The sequence below is a fragment of the Primulina huaijiensis genome, chromosome 2, assembly GCF_012295235.1.
Source record: "Primulina huaijiensis isolate GDHJ02 chromosome 2, ASM1229523v2, whole genome shotgun sequence".
NCBI lineage: Eukaryota > Viridiplantae > Streptophyta > Magnoliopsida > Lamiales > Gesneriaceae > Primulina > Primulina huaijiensis.
The window spans coordinates 11,369,930-11,388,083 of NC_133307.1; the positions used below are offsets into that span (position 1 = coordinate 11,369,930).

The window sequence follows — 18,154 nt, forward strand, 5'->3', positions numbered from 1 at the left end:
AGGAATGAGTCTAGTCTAAGATATGGAGTCACGAGTTTATTTACATGTTTATATTGATTCATGTTTTCAGATATGATACATGTTCTTGATATCTATTTCATGCGTTTATATCGATTATATGATTGCATGTTTTGTTGATTTATACTGGGATGTAATTATCACCGGAGTTATCCGGCTGTTGTCGTGTTTGTATGTGTGCATGGCAACAGGTGGGACAGGATCAGGGTCGAGGAGATGATGAGAGATTGATTAGAGTGGAGACTACAGACTTTGATGTTAATAGGGTTTCAGCACTTGATGTATAGCTGTTGAACCTTAGTTTTGAATGAATGTATGTTGTACAAGAATTGTACTGTTATTACTGATATATATTAGATTGATTCCATTATGTTCCGCACCGCATTTTAAAAAAAAATTTAGACCTAGATTAATTAAATTGATCCAATTATCCCAATGACAATTAAGAAGATGATTAGCGTCCGGGTCCCCACAACATGTGGTATCAGAGCCGTAGGTTCTTGAGACTGAGATAGAACCAGAATAGATTGCAATTGAAGCTAGTGAGCGGAGTAGATTGAGTTTTCTTTCCTGCTTTTATGCGCTAGCATGTTTACTGTTTTCAAATACATGTTTACCTGAATTATCTGATTTGATTGGTAAAATGTGTTATTGAGAATGAATCAGAACCGATTCTTGATCAGAGGTAAGATGATCAGAAGAGGACTGAGACAGAATTATCAGATTTGATTACTAATTTTTTTTCAGAATCAGATATGCCTCCCCGAAGAGCCCCAGAACAAGGTAGTACCTCCGGTAATCCGATGGATGTGACAGCAACACCGATGGAAACATTGCTGAAGAGATTTCAGTCATTCCATCCACCGACTTTGAAAGGTACTGAGACTTCAGTTGACTGCGAGAGCTGGCTTGATGATAATGAGATGTTGTTTGACTCATTGGATTATACAGATGAGCGGAGAGTGAAACTGATTGGGCACCAGTTGCATGACGTTGCAAAGAACTGGTGGATTACAACGAAGAGAGCATTAGAGCATAGAGGTATGAATGTTACTTGGAATGTATTTAAGACTGAATTTTATCAGAGATTCTTTCCAGTGTCATATAGAAAGGACAAAGGTGCAGAATTTGCAAATTTGAGACAGGGTCAACTGAACATTGAGGAATATGTGGCCAAGTTCTCTACATTACTACGATTTGCTCCACATGTGGCAGAGAACGACGAAGCTGTTGCTGATCAGTTCATCAATGGCCTGAATCCTGAAATCTTTACACTGGTAAACACTGGACGACCGAACAACTTTGCTAATGCCCTGAACAGAGCAAAGGGAGCCGAAGCTGGTCTGATTAGACAGAAAGGAGCTTCGTATGTCGCACCAGCACCGAGACCACAACAACCATCCTCAGCTTAGTTTCCACAACCTCCTCCCAGATTTGAGAGTGGCAGTAGCAGCAGTGGAAAGAGAGATCAGTTGAAAGCTCGAGGGAAACCGTTCAAGAGATCTGGAAGCAGTTCATCCAGTCCTAGTGGCTCACGACAGACCGCCCAGAGCCAGAGTTATACCGGAGCTTATTGCAGCACGTGTGGAGGGAGACATTCCACAGAGCAGTGCCGAGGAGTGATTGGCAGTTGCCGTATTTGCAGACAGCAGGGACATTTTGCTAGAGTATGTCCCCAGAGAGGTTCTCAGGGATTCCAGGGAGCAGAGTCATCTGGATCAGTGGCTCAGACAGGGAGACGACCATCAGCTGTTCATTCTTTCCAGCCAGCACCATCTACCCAGTCACAACAAAGGCCAGGAGGAAGCCAGACAGTTAGCCAGCCTCCTAGACAGCAGGCCAGCGTTTTTGCTTTGACTGAGGAGCAGGCACAGGATGCACCTGATGATGTCGTTGCAGGTAACTGTTCTATTTCTGGTTATCCTGCTTATGTATTGATTGATAATGTGCATCGCATACATTCCTATCTGAGAGATTTGCATTGATGCATTCTTTGCATGTTGAGTCATTATCTACTTTAGTATCTGTCTCTTCACCTTTGGGGAGAGGTCTTGTATCAGTGACTTCTGTTAGATCTTGTATGCTACAGTATGATGGTCATGAGATTGAGTTAGATTGTATTGTACTTGGGTTGTCTGATTTTGACTGTATTATCGGTATTGATATGTTGACCAAGTACAGAGCTACCGTTGATTGCTTCCACAAGATTGTGAGATTCAGACCTGACATGGCTGACGAGTGGAAATTTTACGGTAAGGGTTCTAGATCTAGAATTCCTTTGATATCTGTGATGGCTATGACTCGATTGTTACAGAAAGGAGCAGAGGGGTTCCTTGTCTATTCAGTTGATTTACTGAAATCGAGTCCATCATTGGCGGATTTGCCAGTGGTGTGTGAATTTGCTGATGTCTTTCCAGACGAGATTCCTGGATTACCTCCGATTCGAGAGATAGACTTCAGCATTGAGTTGATGCCAGGTACCTTTCTGATATCTAGAGCTCCGTACAGAATGGCACCAATTAAGTTGAAAGAATTGAAGGAACAGTTGGAGGATCTACTGGCCAAGGGATATATCAGACCGAGCGTATCTCCTTGGGGTGCTCCAGTACTGTTCGTGAGAAAGAAAGACGGTTCGATGAGACTCTGTATCGATTACCGGCAACTGAACAAAGCAACGGTAAAGAATAAGTATCCCTTGCCTCGTATTGATGATTTGTTTGATCAGTTGAGGGGTTCTTCGGTATATTCCAAGATCGATTTGAAATCTGGATACCATCAGCTGAGAGTTAGGGATTCTGATATCTCGAAGATAGCGTTTAGAACCAGGTATGGACATTACGAGTTTATTGTCATGCCATTTGGTTTGACGAATGCACCGGCTGTATTCATGGGGTTGATGAACCGTATCTTTCAAAGATATTTGGATGATTTTGTGATCATTTTTATTGACGATATCTTAATTTATTCCAAGAATATGATGGACCGTGCTGAGCATCTGAGCACTGTATTGAGAATTTTGAAGCCTGAGAAATTATATGCTAAACTGTCGAAATGTGAGTTCTGGTTGAGACAGGTTGTATTTCTGGGTCACATCATATCCGGAGATGGTATTTCTGTTGATCCTAGCAAGGTTGAGGCCGTGATTTCTTGGCCGAGACCGACATCAGTGCCGGAAATACGCTGTTTTATGGGTTTAGCAGGATATTATCGACGATTCATTAAAGATTTTTCCTATATTGCTAAACCGATTACGCAGCTGACTCAGAAGAATGCTCCATTTGTCTGGTCTGAGGAGTGTGAGTCCAGTTTTGTTGAGTTGAAGAAGAGATTGACCAGTGCAACGATATTGACTATCCCGTCAGGTACTGGTGGATTTATTGTATATTGTGATGCTTCTCACAGAGGTCTGGGTTGTGTTTTGATGCAGCGAGGACATGTGATTGCTTATGCCTCGAGACAGTTGAAGCCGCATGAATCTCGCTACCCAATTCATGATCTTGAATTGGCAGCCATTGTGTTTGCACTGAAGATTTGGCGACACTATCTCTACGGTGAGAAATTCGAAATCTATTTTGATCACAAGAGCTTGAAATATCTGTTTTCGTAGTCAGAATTGAATAAGAGACAGAGAAGATGGCTTGATTTGCTGAAAGACTTTGATTGTGAAATCAAGTATTATCCAGGAAAGTCCAATGCAGCAGCTGATGCACTGAGTCGAAAGGTATGTTCTTTATCCTTATCGACGATAGGTGTTTCAAATTTGATAGAAGCTTGCTGTTTGTCTGGATTGGGATTTGAGACAGATCGTAGACCATTGCGATTGTATGCTGTTCAAGCCGAACCAGAGCTAATTTTGAAGATTAAAGCGGCTCAGAAAGTTGATCAGAATGTGCAGAACTCGATTGAGATGGTCAGATCAGGTCATCGATCAGAGTATCAGGTACGTGATGATGTACTGTATGTGAATAATCGTATTGTCGTGCCGAAGGTTTCAGAGTTGAGACAACAGATATTGTCAGAAGCGCATAACAGTCGATTCAGTATCCATCCTGGTGGCAGGAAGATGTACAATGATTTGAAGACACAGTTTTGGTGGAAACAGATGAAATCTGATGTCATAGAGTTTTTGTCAAAGTGTCTGAATTGCCAACAAGTAAAAGCTGAAAGAAAGAAACCAGGAGGTCTATTGTACAGTTTGTCGATTCCTGAATGGAAATGGGATCACATTTCTATGGATTTTGTGACTCAGTTACCGAGATCCTCCGGAGGTTGTGATGCGATTTGGGTTGTGATTGACAGATTAACCAAATCAGCATGTTTTATTCCGTACCAGATGACGTACAGATATGACCAGATGGCAGAGATTTATGTCAGAGAAGTGGTCAGATTACACGGAGTGCCGAAGTCGATTGTATCAGACCGTGATCCTCGGTTTACTTCGCACTTTTGGCCGAGTCTGCAGCAAGCTTTAGGTACGAAATTACATCTGAGTACCGCATATCATCCACAGACTGACGGACAGTCAGAGCGGACTATCCAGACACTGGAGGATATGCTGAGAGCCGTAGTGCTTGATGTTAGCACTAGTTGGCAAGATGCATTGCCACTTTGTGAATTCTCGTACAACAACAGCTATCAGACGAGTATTGAGATGGCACCATTTGAAGCGTTGTACGGTAAGAAGTGCAGATCCCCTCTGTATTGGGATGATATCTCTGAAGTTCCTGAGATTGGACCTGATATGATCAGAGAGATGATAGAAAAAGTGAAGCTGATTCAGAAGAGAATGAAGACAGCTCAAGATAGACAGGCCAAATATGCCAATGTTCGACGCAAACCATTGGTATTTGAGGCAGGAGACCGACTATTCCTGAAGATTTCACCTTTCAGAGGAGTTGTCAGATTTGGCAAGAAAGGGAAGCTGTCTCCAAGATATATTGGGCCGTATGAGATTCTCGAGAAGATAGGAGATAGTGCCTATCGACTCGCATTACCGCCTTCTCTATCTGGAATACATGATGTTTTTCATGTATCTATGCTGCGGAAGTATCTCCCCGATGATTCTCATATTATTCAGCCAGACGAGGCCGAGCTTGATGAAAGTCTGAGTTACGTTGAAAAACCGATTCAGATTATTGATCGTAAAGAAAAACAACTCAAAACGAAGACTATCCCACTTGTGAAAGTTCAATGGACTCGTCATGGCATTGAAGAAGCTACCTGGGAGACTGAATCAGACATGAGACAGGAGTTCCCAGAATTATTTCGATGATGTGAGTCTTTTACTTTAGCTTATGTTATATCTTATTATCTGATATGATTTGACTGCCTACGATTTCGAGGACGAAATCATGTCTCAGAGGGGGAGAATTGTAAGGCCCGAGATTTTATCATTTTAATCCGAGATTATTTAATTTATGAATTTTGGAATGATGAATTAGATTCCACGGTTTTTGTAATTAATTAGGATTGAAATAGAATTAAAAAGAGTTGTGAGGATCAAATTGCAAATAGTGAAGACTTCAAGGTCTAAAGTGTAATTATGGGATTTGAGGACACTTGTCCTCACCATACAACTTGATATATATATTGTCATTTCCTTCATTCCCACAACAGGTACCGAGAGTTCATCCTTCAGAAATCCCTCAAGTTTTATTTTGTTTCAAGAATTCGATTTTGTATGTACCGGCGATCCGATTTTTAATTCGAGCACAGTTTTGAGATCCCCTCATCAAGAGCTACACAAGGACGTAAGTTTTATTAAGTTTTATCTTGCTTCAAAAATATGATGTTGGAGAAATTGTGATTTGATTATTATTATGTGTTCTGGGAATACTGGTAATCGTAGAAACGAGACCGGATCGAAAAACAGACTGTTTATGCAATTGTTATTATTTGTCAGATTATATTTGAAGGAAATGATACAGATTTGTGATTGTGGAATTATGATTGTAATTGTTGAGATTATAAGTTGCTGAGATTGTTTATTGATATTGAGTTGCGAGGGTATGTCGAGATTGTACCGTTATGCCGTCAGAATTTGATAAGATTGAGATTGATCAATCATGTCGTGATTTGAGTTGCATATTGATATGGTAATTCTCGAATGTCATTCCAGATTGGTATTGAAGATTTTAAAGACAGAACAAAGCCGAACTCTGAGAAAAGAAAGGTATAAATCAATGTTAAACCGGGAAGAATGACTCAAGTGAGTTAGAACTTGAGTTTCCCTAAACCACAAACTTAATTGCTATTGTTTTCAGTTATTTGAATTTACTGCATTGATATGCTTGTTCTATTGATTTAAAGAAAGCATGATTTAGACGATTGGTCTTGTGACAGAGGTGCCAGATTGTGATAGAGTAGTCACTGGCCCATTGCACATTGTCACGGAGGAGTAATTGGTGGATGTGCCAAAGTCTTTGACGGATAGGTCAAGACACAGGATGTTTGGTTTATATCGAGGTTTGCTTAGGAGTGGAATTACTTCTATTGCTGAGATTCGATATAGTATGCCAATGTTTGGAAAACCGGGATCCCTAGACTAGGAATGAGTCTAGTCTGAGATATGGAGTCACGAGTTTATTTACAGGTTTATATTGATTCATGTTTTCAGATATGATACATGTTCTTGATATCTATTTCATGCGTTTATATCGATTATATGATTGCATGTTTTGTTGATTTATACTGGGATGTAATTATCACCGGAGTTATCCGGCTGTTGTCGTGTTTGTATGTGTGCATGGCAACAGGTGGGACAGGATCAGGGTCGAGGAGATGATGAGAGATTGATTAGAGTGGAGACTACGGACTTTGATGTTAATAGGGTTTCAGCACTTGATGTATAGCTGTTGAACCTTAGTTTTGAATGAATGTATGTTGTACAAGAATTGTACTGTTATTACTGATATGTATATTAGATTGATTCCATTATGTTCCGCACCGCATTTTAAAAAAAAATTTTAGACCCAGATTAATTAAATTGATCCAATTATCCCAATGACAATTAAGAAGATGATTAGCGTCCGGGTTCCCACAAATATTCTATCTCTTTCTCATTTAAAAATGACACAATCTTCTTACAGATTTCAACGTATCTTGATCCTAAAGTTAACTTGCATTCAAAAAATTGATTTTTTCCAAATTTAGTGGAAAGTAAACCTGTAAAAAACAAACAAAAAGATTATAAGTTGTATATATTTAAAACAAAACAAAAGTTATTAATTATAAAAATTTAAAATTAATGAGTCGTGACGGGGTCGTGAAGTCTTCACGCCACGACCCCAGGTGGGTCGTGAAGCCCACGACCTTGGTCTTGGGTCATGAAGCACTTGGTGCCTCAAGGTCAGCACTTGGTGCCTCACAACCTTGAAGCACCAAGTGCTTCACGACCCAAAGTGTGAAGCACTTGTGCTTCAAGACCCAACTTTGGGTCGTGAAGCACGGTTTCACGACCCAGGGTCGTGAAGCCGTGCCACGACCCTGGGCTTCACGACTCAGGGTGAAGCTCTTCACCCTGGGTCGTGAACACTGACGAGACCCAATAAATTTCATATCTCAAAAAAATTTCTTAACAATACGTGGTTTTCTTTTTGGATTTGTTGTAGAGGAATAACTTATAGACTCGTGGTTAATTGTTAGCCAAAAAATGAGAGGATGAAAGGTTGAGAAGAAAAGGATTTTTTGTGAAGATAAGGAATGAAATGAGATCTAAGATTGAGTCGAGAAAGATAGAAAAATTGAGTCGAGTAAGTTTTTTTATTTAATTAAATTATAAATTTTATTATATATAAAATTAAAAGACACTAATGAAAAACGAAGGATAAAAAAATAAATTACATTCACTCCCTTTTTTTTAATAAACTCTTCCATGACTCCCTTTTTCCCCATTTTCCCTATATATAGGCCATGAGATGCATTCAAGGAAAAAGCCCACTTATAACCAATACAACTTGTTATAGCTTCTTGGTAGTTGATCCTACAACACAAGATCAAGATTATACCATTAACTTCACATCTTCAACCTATAAACTATCATTCAAGCCTAAACCACCATTCCCTTCGCTCCAAAAAAATAATCAAAAGATAAGTTTTCTTACCATGATTACTACTTACTTGCTCTTGAGGATATGAAGATCACACCTCCAACTTGAAGATCCAAACCATGGAAAGAAAGGAATTAAGAAAAGAAATGAAGTACCCTAGCTCCCCAAGTCAATGGCTTGCAAGAGAAATAAGTGAAATGGCTAAATTATTGGCTTAGAAACTCTTAAAAATGTGTTTTCTATGCCATAAACACGGACCCCGTGCCCCCCTCCATGTATAGGTCCGTGTTGTAATGCCCAAGAATTGTAGGTTGATAAGATGAGATTATGAAGTTTGCATGAAAGGACACCGCCCCCGCGCTCCAGTTTCTACCGCACCCGCGGTGCAAGGGCAGAAAGTAGAGTTTTGAATACAAGAGAGACCGCACCCGCGGTCCAAGACATACCGCACCCGCGGTTGAGTGGCAGTTGGGTACGTTTTTGACATTCAGATGACACTGCACCCGCGGTTAGAAGTGAGCGCACCCGCGGTGTTGCTACAGTTTGGTCAGCGCACCCGCGGTACATGACCGAGCGCACCCGCGGTCGTCGATTCTAGAATTTTGGATGGGATACCGTAGCTTGAGCGCACCCGTGGTGTAGAGGTAGCGCACCCGCGGTGCTCTGTGCGAGAAATCCACCTTTACTTCTCAAGTTGACACATGGCATGATATATATATATAGACTTAGTGCTGATTCATTTCTTCCTCATTCAGCAGACCAGCAACGAGAGCTCCAAGCTTTTCCTCTTTTCTTTAACATTTGGTGGTGACAAATCCGTTTAACCAAATTTCGATCGGAGACTAGATTTGTGCTCCTCTCTTCAATAGCTTCGTAAGGATGTAAGTCTTGTTTATTTCCTACCTGAAGTGAAGTTTAGATGTTGGGGAAATTTGTTATGATTGAGATTATGTGTTCTTATGATTATTGTGAATGTATATTCGCAACCGGATCGAAGAACAGACATAATATGAAATTTTTACAGTTTTTAGTATGTATTGAGTTGAGATATGCAGATTTTAAGATAATAATGAGTATATTGTGCTGTTTATGAGTTGAGGATTTGACTTGTTGATATATGTTGAGATTTGAATTGATCGGTATTGCAAGGTCACGCCGATATGCCGTCGAATTGTACCGAGATTGAATAATGAGTTGTACAAGACTTGTTTGAGTTGTATATTGATAGACTACATCTATACATTGGCATTTCAGATTTGATATTGACTGATTCGACACCAAACTTTCGACTACGACAAGAACTACGACAACGAAAGGTATAATTCATGTTGATTCGGGAAGATATAACTCGAATTAGATCTGATTTGAGTTTCCCAAAATCACATACTAGATTGTTACCTTTTTATATGTTGATGCTTTGTTTATAGATTTATATTCAAGCATTTAAGATAGGAGAGTCATTGGCAGACTTGCCAAGCTAGACGTTCGGTGATATCGACGCATAGGAGCAGATTTCCTCCGATTGTAGACACTCGATACAGACAGGACCGAAGTCTAGGAATAAGACGTACCGCCACCACGATTGGGAGAGTAGGTGGGAGACTTGTTACGTCTTATTCACACCGGGATCCCTAGACTTAGATATGAGTCGAGTCAAAGAATAAGAGTCGAAGAGTTTTATCTGTATTCACTAGTGTGTCATAATTACTGATTTATGTGTTATGATTTTGTATTTAATTGCATGACATGCATGTATACATGTTTTATACTGGGATTTGTTCTCACCGGAGTTTCCGGCTGTTGTTGTGTCTGTATGTGTGCATAACAACAGGTGGGGCAGGATCAGGGTCGAGACGAGGATGATTGAGAGGTGATAGCGTGGTGATCACGGGCGTAGCAGAAGAAACTAATTGTTGTATTAGACATGTATTAATATTTTTAAACACTAGTTCGATTGTATGAATGAAACGAGACATGTATGTGCTTTTAATGAAATGAAATAAATTTTATGTATGTGTGTTATGTTAAAAGAAAATTTTTGACCCACATATTCTAACAAAGATCCATTTAATCCCAAAGATAATTGAGTTAGAGCCCGGGTCCCCACACGTGTGCACACTGGAAATCATAAATTTTGCTTGGCAAGACCGGGACCCCGTGTAGTAGTCCGTGTGGGGTCCGTATACCCACTGTCCAAAGGCCAAAACTATATGTTTTCTTTCGAATTAGCCAAAGTGATAGACACAAAAGTTGTAGTCCTATGTCGTTTCTTGAATCTCCCACTAGTTTTAGGTCATTTGGAGGTAGGAGTCAAAAGTTTTGTCCATTATCCCAACATGTGTCAGTGCAAGAACAACGATACACTCGACCCACTTCGGGCCACTTTTGACTCATCTTCCTCAACTATTTAAACAAAACTCAAAGCATAAAAGTTATAGCCTTATATCTTATCTTTCTAATGCAATCTGCCTCACATCAATTGGATCAATATACAAAAAATTATAATAAAAACTACAACTACTGCCATATTTTTTATACCGTTTCTGCACTTCCACTTCCTATTTGACTCAAGATCAACTTTCTATTCTACCCATTCATTACCATAACCATCACCAACTCCCAACATTATACCTTCACGACAATAACAACTCCTCAATACACAACCATCTACTCAACCATACAATAAATAACCATGAATAAAATGCAATAACCATATTGATGCTATAACATGAAATACCAACCCTTCCATCAACTATAATCATGAACCATAACAATAACCATGACCAATAATAACTTAACCATATATCCATAACACCAAACCATAGAATAACATCATTGACAATAGAAGGATAAAAGGTTGGGATATTACATCTCCATCCAATCATTTGTACGCCACGCCCGGCCAGATTCATATCATACTCCCCTTCTTCAAAAAGATTAGTTCTTAAATCTTGTCTACCTGCACAAAAATGAAGCAAGTTAGTAATAACAAGAGTTATATTATCAACAAACTTACCTTTAACATCAAGTTTGTAGACGTTATCATTTGCTCGCTCCATTAGCATTAGAAATCCCAACTTCATGGTCGCTTTCCCTATGTATTCATACATTGCTTCATACGATAAATAATAAATGATACAAAATGACATTAATAAAATCTCATTAAGCATCACGAAAATTAAATTCCTCCCTTCTTAGACCTAGTTAACAACACAAATATTTTCACACAACTGTTCAACTATAGTTCACTAGGAATAAGAATTATCCCATGCCATGTATAAGAATTTAGCCTAGAAGCTATTTTCATATAAGCTATGCATGATTCACAATGACACTCAACATGTCGATTCATATGCAACCAACACATATAATCATTCATTTTATCAGAAATTAAACCACCATGATATGCATCATTGGCACGTAACTCATGCAATGAATATAGGATGATGAATTTATTCTCTTTAAAGTTGTATTCATTATGCTCATAAAAATTCATATATTCATTCATGCTCTTTCTAACGCCATCATTAAACAAATATGAATCATGCAAATAGGACAAACTAAATGTACTATCCATGCTATCATTAAACTCATCGCACGAAATTAAAGCTAATGCATCTAAATTTTTGTAGCCAACAAATCCCACAAACTTAAAAACTCGTGAGGAATCAAAATTCATTATAGGTAAATGCAATTTATCAATAGTCTTAATACTATAACAATCAATGAATAAGGATAAATTTACATCTAGCCCCTAAACACCATATTTGGAACATGTTCCCCAAGCTCTTGAAAACGACACATTAAAGAAATAAAGTAAAGACGGAAGTCATACCTCATGGTTGTTGCGTTGGCAACTAACCGTACCTCACCTTGATTACTTCCAACGTCATGTTAATCAACACATGGCCACCCTCTACCATCAGCTCTTCATGACATCAACAAAATCCTGCAAAGACGAAATAATAATGCTCGGGATTGAACCGGCTATATCATCACAATGAGAATAAACCACTTTGTACAAAGGTACATGAAATGGCTTATGCGAGAATAAACAACTCTCTAACTCACTCTTTTGGGCCATCAAATTATTTTTTTTCTCTTTTCTTTGGCCTCTTTTCCTTCCTCTTTTTCTTTCCTCTCATCATTTTCTTCTATTTTTCTATCTATGGTCATCTCATTCTTTTGTTCACTCTTTTTTTCGACCATATCTTTTTCTTTTTCTAAGGTCATCTCACTTTTTTGAACGCTCTTTTTTTCAGCCTCATCTCTTTTTTTTTTATTTAATTATTCCTCCAATATTTGTTTTGGGGACAAGGGAAGTAATACAATCGGTTCTTCGTTTATGAAAAATGTGTACCTATTCTTGAACCCATCATGTGTCACTTTCCTATCGTATTGCCAAGGTCTACCTAGAAAGACATGACAAGCATGCATTGGCACAACATCGCAAAACACCTCATCCACCTACTTTCCAATTGAAAACGCAACTAAAACTTGCCTATTTACTTTCACCTCGGCACAATCATTCAACCATTGTAGCCTATAAGGTTGAGGATGTTTTAAAGTAGGTAAATTCAACTTATCCACCATCTCACAACTAGCTACATAGGTACAACTCCCTCCATCTATAATAACATTGCAAATCTTTTCGTTTACAAAGCATCTAGTATGGAACAAGTTCCACCTCCAAGTGGTCTCCTCCTCCTCGGCTTGGGCACTCATGATACGCCTAGTCACCAATGCCTCAACTACAACCGCCTCATATACCTCATCAGGATCCTCCAACTCAGGCATCTTGTCATCATCTCTGTCACTTTGAGAATCATAACCCCCATAAGCATTCATTATCATTACCCTCTTGTTAGGACATTGGTTAGCGATATGGCCAACTCCTTGACACCTAAAACATTTGATATATCTTGAACGATTAATAGGAGTTTCAGATTTACCTTTCACACCTTGTTTAGGTGTCTCCTGCTTAACTTCTGCTTTGGGCTTTTCCACCTCATTTCCTTCTGCACGAGTAATAACGTTGAACGCCCAGATGTTATGTCCAAGTAGTGCCTAAGCTCTACTTAATCTTGAACATCCCTGTTCAAGCCACAAAGAATGTGGGGACCCGGACGCTAACTCATTTCTTAATCATTCTTGAGATTAAATGGATCGATTATATAAATTAGGTCGAAACTTTTTTTAAAAAAAAGGCGAGCACCTCATAAACAAGTGTTGAAAATACTACAACAAGTTATGCTTCATTTTATTTACTGTACACGATCAAAATACAACACATGTTCAAAAGGAAATCATACAAACTAGTGATTATCAACTACATGTCAAGTGTTCACCCACTAGATCTATATCTAAGTCCGAATCACCACTCTAATCTCGATATTCATCCACTTCTCGACCCTGATCCAGTCCCACCTTTCGTCGTGCGCACATACAAACACAACAACAGCAGGATAACTCAGGTGAGAAATATATTCCCAGTATAAACAACGTATACATGCAATCATATAAGCATACACAAAAGCATAATCTGTAGAGTCAAAAATCAGCACACGTAAAACCCATGCATTTATTTAATTGTTAAATCATTTATTTAATTTAAAATGATTTTCTAAGCAATGCATAAATTAATTCTTTGCATTATTTTAAATTATTTATGTTTATGTTATGCAAGTTAAAATATTTTCTCGAGTTTCATGTTTCAAGCGATTATTTGATGCGAGATCGAGGAAAAAAGACCATTGACGATTTTGGGTAATTTTAAAATGCGGTATTTTATTTTAAGTTGGATAGGGGCATTTTAAAAGATTTAGTTAAGTTTGGAGTATTTTAAAAGCCTAAATTAATTATTAAGTGATTTTATGAGTTTTAAACTTTTAAAGAGGTGACACTTGTGCATTTTATTTTAAAGTAGAGGTGTTAGAAAAGTTAGTATTAGAATTGTATTATTTTATTATTAATTATTTACGCAAGCATGATTATCCCCTGATTAGGCAATTAATTATGTAATCAAGCTATTTCCCCTTACACTATCAAACGCACGCACACACAACTACACACACATTTACACGCCTACACACACACCCCCTCATTCCCATTCATTTCATATTTAGTAAAACCTAGGGTTCTTATTATTCTCCCCAGCCACCACCCTCTCCTTCAAAAATTTCCAGCAACCTTAAGTGATTTTGTTGCAAGAAATCGTTCCCCGATCATCCCGAATCAACCCTCGCTCCGTTTCCGCTTCGGTATCGCCGTATCATTAGTTTTAAACATCAAAGGCATGTATATTCTTTCGTTTTACGCATCGATCTCGTCATATTAGATATATTGATGTATGTTATGCGTGAAAGTTTGATTATTATGAGCAAAGTTTGAGCGATTATGTTTTGAATCGATTTCTGAAACTTTTGAGATCTCCAGAAAAAATTTTTGCTGTCATTATAAAAACTGCGATTTTTCGGTCTAGTTTATGGAAAAACATTCAAAATATAAAATGTAGTACTCTTTGATACCTTCGATTTGATATAAAATTCTTAATTTTTGGATAAGAAACGAGTGAGTTATGATAGTTTCCGTGAGACTGCTCAAACTGAAATTTTGTGAAAAAATGTTCTTGATATGTTCTTGAAGTTTTATTATTGCAGGCTTCATTGGGCATCGATGGGTGATCATTGCTGCGTTTAAGTATATCGCGAATGATTTTGGGATGTTTTTTGGTGTTTCATTTTTGTGTCATTAGGCATTTGATTGAGTTAGAAATCGTAGGAATTGATTTGTTGTCAAATTTCGTGTTCATGAGTTGTATTGCGTTGTAAGTTGGACGTCATTGTTTTGGGGCGTTTGTTTGAGTTTGAATCAATGTTCTAGCACTCTAGGATGGGTCTCGAGGTGTCGGTTCATGGTCCGTTCCTGTTGTCCTTCAAAATACGAAATTTCAGAGCCTACCCGAACCCTTATTCGGATCCGTACCTAGGGTCCGTGTCATTTTTCCTTTGGTTTAGTCTGATCAGGCACTTTTATATATGGGTCACTTGCTTTGAAACATGCCTCCACGCAAAATGATGTTATGTATGCTCAAGTATATATTAAGCAAGCATGTTTACGAAAAGTTTTATGTTGATGTCACGTCTATGTATGTATGTACGTATGTTCAAGCTTATATATGATATGTTCAAGTTTCATGTATGTACGCTCTATTTTAAAGATGCATGTGGCTTTATTACGTATTACACTCTACTTCCAGTTTATACATGTTGAGTCTTTAGACTCACTAGACTTGATCGATGCAGGTGATGATGATTTTGAGAAGACGAGGGGTGGGGACCAATGAGCCGGCTTGGACTGCGCAGGAGGCTAAACCCGAGGACCGCCCACGTTTTATTTTAAGATTTTAAGCATGACAAATTTTAATACTTTGATTTAAAGTTCTGTTTACGATATTCAAACACGTATTTTACTTTAGCAAAACTTTTATTTTGATCTTTATGTTGCAAATATTTTAGATGAATAGTTTAATGATTCCGCAAATTGAATGTTTGTTTCTTGTTTAAAGTAAATTTTTATATTTCCGCAAATTTCAAGTAGTTTAAAAGTACGGTACGTTACATAATCAATTATCAAATAGCATGTATCATAATCTGATAAACATAAATCGATACAAGACTGTAAATCAAACTCTAACTCTTAATCTTTGACTCGACTCTTATGTAGTCTAGGGATCCTGGTTGAATAAGAACGTAACAAATCTCCCACCTACTATCCCCTCGAGGTGGCGGTACGTTCTTATTCCTGGACTTCGGTACACTATATTGAGTATCTACAATAGGAACTGGTCTGTCTCCTAAGCGCATCGATATAAACCAAATGTCCAGTGACTTGGCACTTCTACCAAAGACTTTTCACGATATCTATCTTCTATTCTATGCTTTCTATAACTCAATAGAACAAGCAAGTACATTAATCTCAAGCATGTTAAACACATCAAAGCAATAACAAGTAAGTATGTGGTTTTGGGAAACTCAAGTCATATCTGACTTGAGTTATCTATCCCGGTTTTACATTGATTTATACCTTTCTTTTATCGGGGTTTGGCTTTGGCTCATTCTTCTACCGATTCTGAAGTTGAATTCTTGACTTCAAGTTTGCAATTCCAAGATGGAATAACATATTCGAGAAGTACAATATCACTCACAATTCAAATCAAGACATGGTATGATCAATCTCAATCCAATTCCGTTTCAACAGCATAATGGCACAATTTCGACATACCCCGACAACTCAATATCAATTGATACCAATCACAACTCATAACCAATACAAATACCATCTGAAATTCTCAAATCTGCATAATCTCAATCAAATATACTCTGGAAAATGATAACAATTGCATACGGTGTCCGTTTTTCGATCCGGTTTCGATTATACAATTACCATAATCTCAAGAAAACATAATATCAATCATATCATGATTCCTCCAATATCAAACTTTTGAACTATGCAAGAACATAAGAAAACTTACATCTTTTTGAAGCCTTTGCCGAGAGGAACACAGAACTAATCTCGGATCGAAAATTGGATGGCCGGATCTTGAACAACTAAAATTCTAAAGCATGAAGGAGCTTGAGGATTCTACCATGGAGGGTCTCGTTTCCTGCTGAGAAGTGTGAATGGAAATGAAGTTGGAAGTTGATTACATGTTCAAGTGCATGGTAAGACATGTGTCATTTTTTTTTCATGCATCACTGCTCGAGCATATGCAGTTCCAATAATCGCGCATATGCGCGAGACCTACTGTCTCGGCACTTGGATTTCATCTGCCCGCGAATATGCGCGCCCCGTCTCGTGCATATGCGCGAGACTTTTTGTGGGGACCCGAACCTAATTCAACACTTAATTGTTATTAGGATCAAATATAACAACTAAGTAATGTGGGACATAAATTTTTTTTTTTTAATATACAAGATATACAAGTGCGAAAACGTAAGGTAATCAATTCTAATACGCATATACATCTCATGATACAAATCCTGTACACCATTTATTTATTTCAGCTAAAGTTTAGTTACTAGATCAAGTACTACACCACTCTACTCTAAGTCCGGATCTCCACGCTAATCCTGAATCTCTCATCCTCTTCCTGTTCCAGGTCCTGCCCCACCTGTTGTCATGCACACATACAAAACAAAACAACAGCCGGATAACTCCGGTGAGAAATACATCCCAGTATAAACAATGTAGGCATGCAATAATATAAAAACATATATCAAAGCATATAACAACTATCATTAACATGTAGCAATTCAACAAACATGAATGATATAAAACTGTAAATCAACTAGTCATCTCAGACTCGACTCAATCGACGCGTCATCTCAGACTCGACTCATTCCTAATCTAGGGATCCCGGTTCTGGATATTGACAAACATATCGAATCTCAGTCGATAGGAATGAATCAACCCTAAACGACATCGATATAATTCGTATATCCAGTGTCTGGGCGAATCGGCCACAGAATTGACGAATCAGCCACTGACCAGACGAATCAGCCGGTGATTAGGCAAATCAGCCGATGACCAGATGAATCAGCTGGTGACTAGTACATACATTGTCTATTAATCAATAGACTACAATCATTAATCTCATCAATTGCAAATATCAATGCAATCAAATAAAGTATGTGATTTAGGGAAACTCGAGTCAAACCTCACTCGAGTTGTGCAATTCCAACTCAACATTAATTTATACCTTTCACTCTGTTACTCTGACTATGTCGAAGTCTCTGACTCAAAGCCTGTCAATATCAATCTGGCAATAACAGTATCGAGGGTACATTATCAATACACCACTCAATCAATACTGGATATAATCAGAAGTAAATCAAATTCTGTTTCAACAGCACAACGTCATAATCTCAATATACCCAGCAATACCATATCAATCAGATCTCAATCCCAACACCTCATAATCGATAACAATTCAATTCTGATATCAAATCGACTCCAAAATTCATAACAATTTCATATGGTATCTTTTCCTCAATCCAGTTTTGATTATACGATGTCTAACATGTCAA

The 18,154-nt window shown here is 38.1% G+C and overlaps 1 pseudogene; it reads right to left on the reverse strand.

The window, feature by feature from the left end:
• Positions 1-12,533: 12,533 nt before the first annotated feature.
• Positions 12,534-18,154, reverse strand: part of LOC140956474 (uncharacterized) — a 28,115-nt pseudogene continuing 22,494 nt past the window's right edge.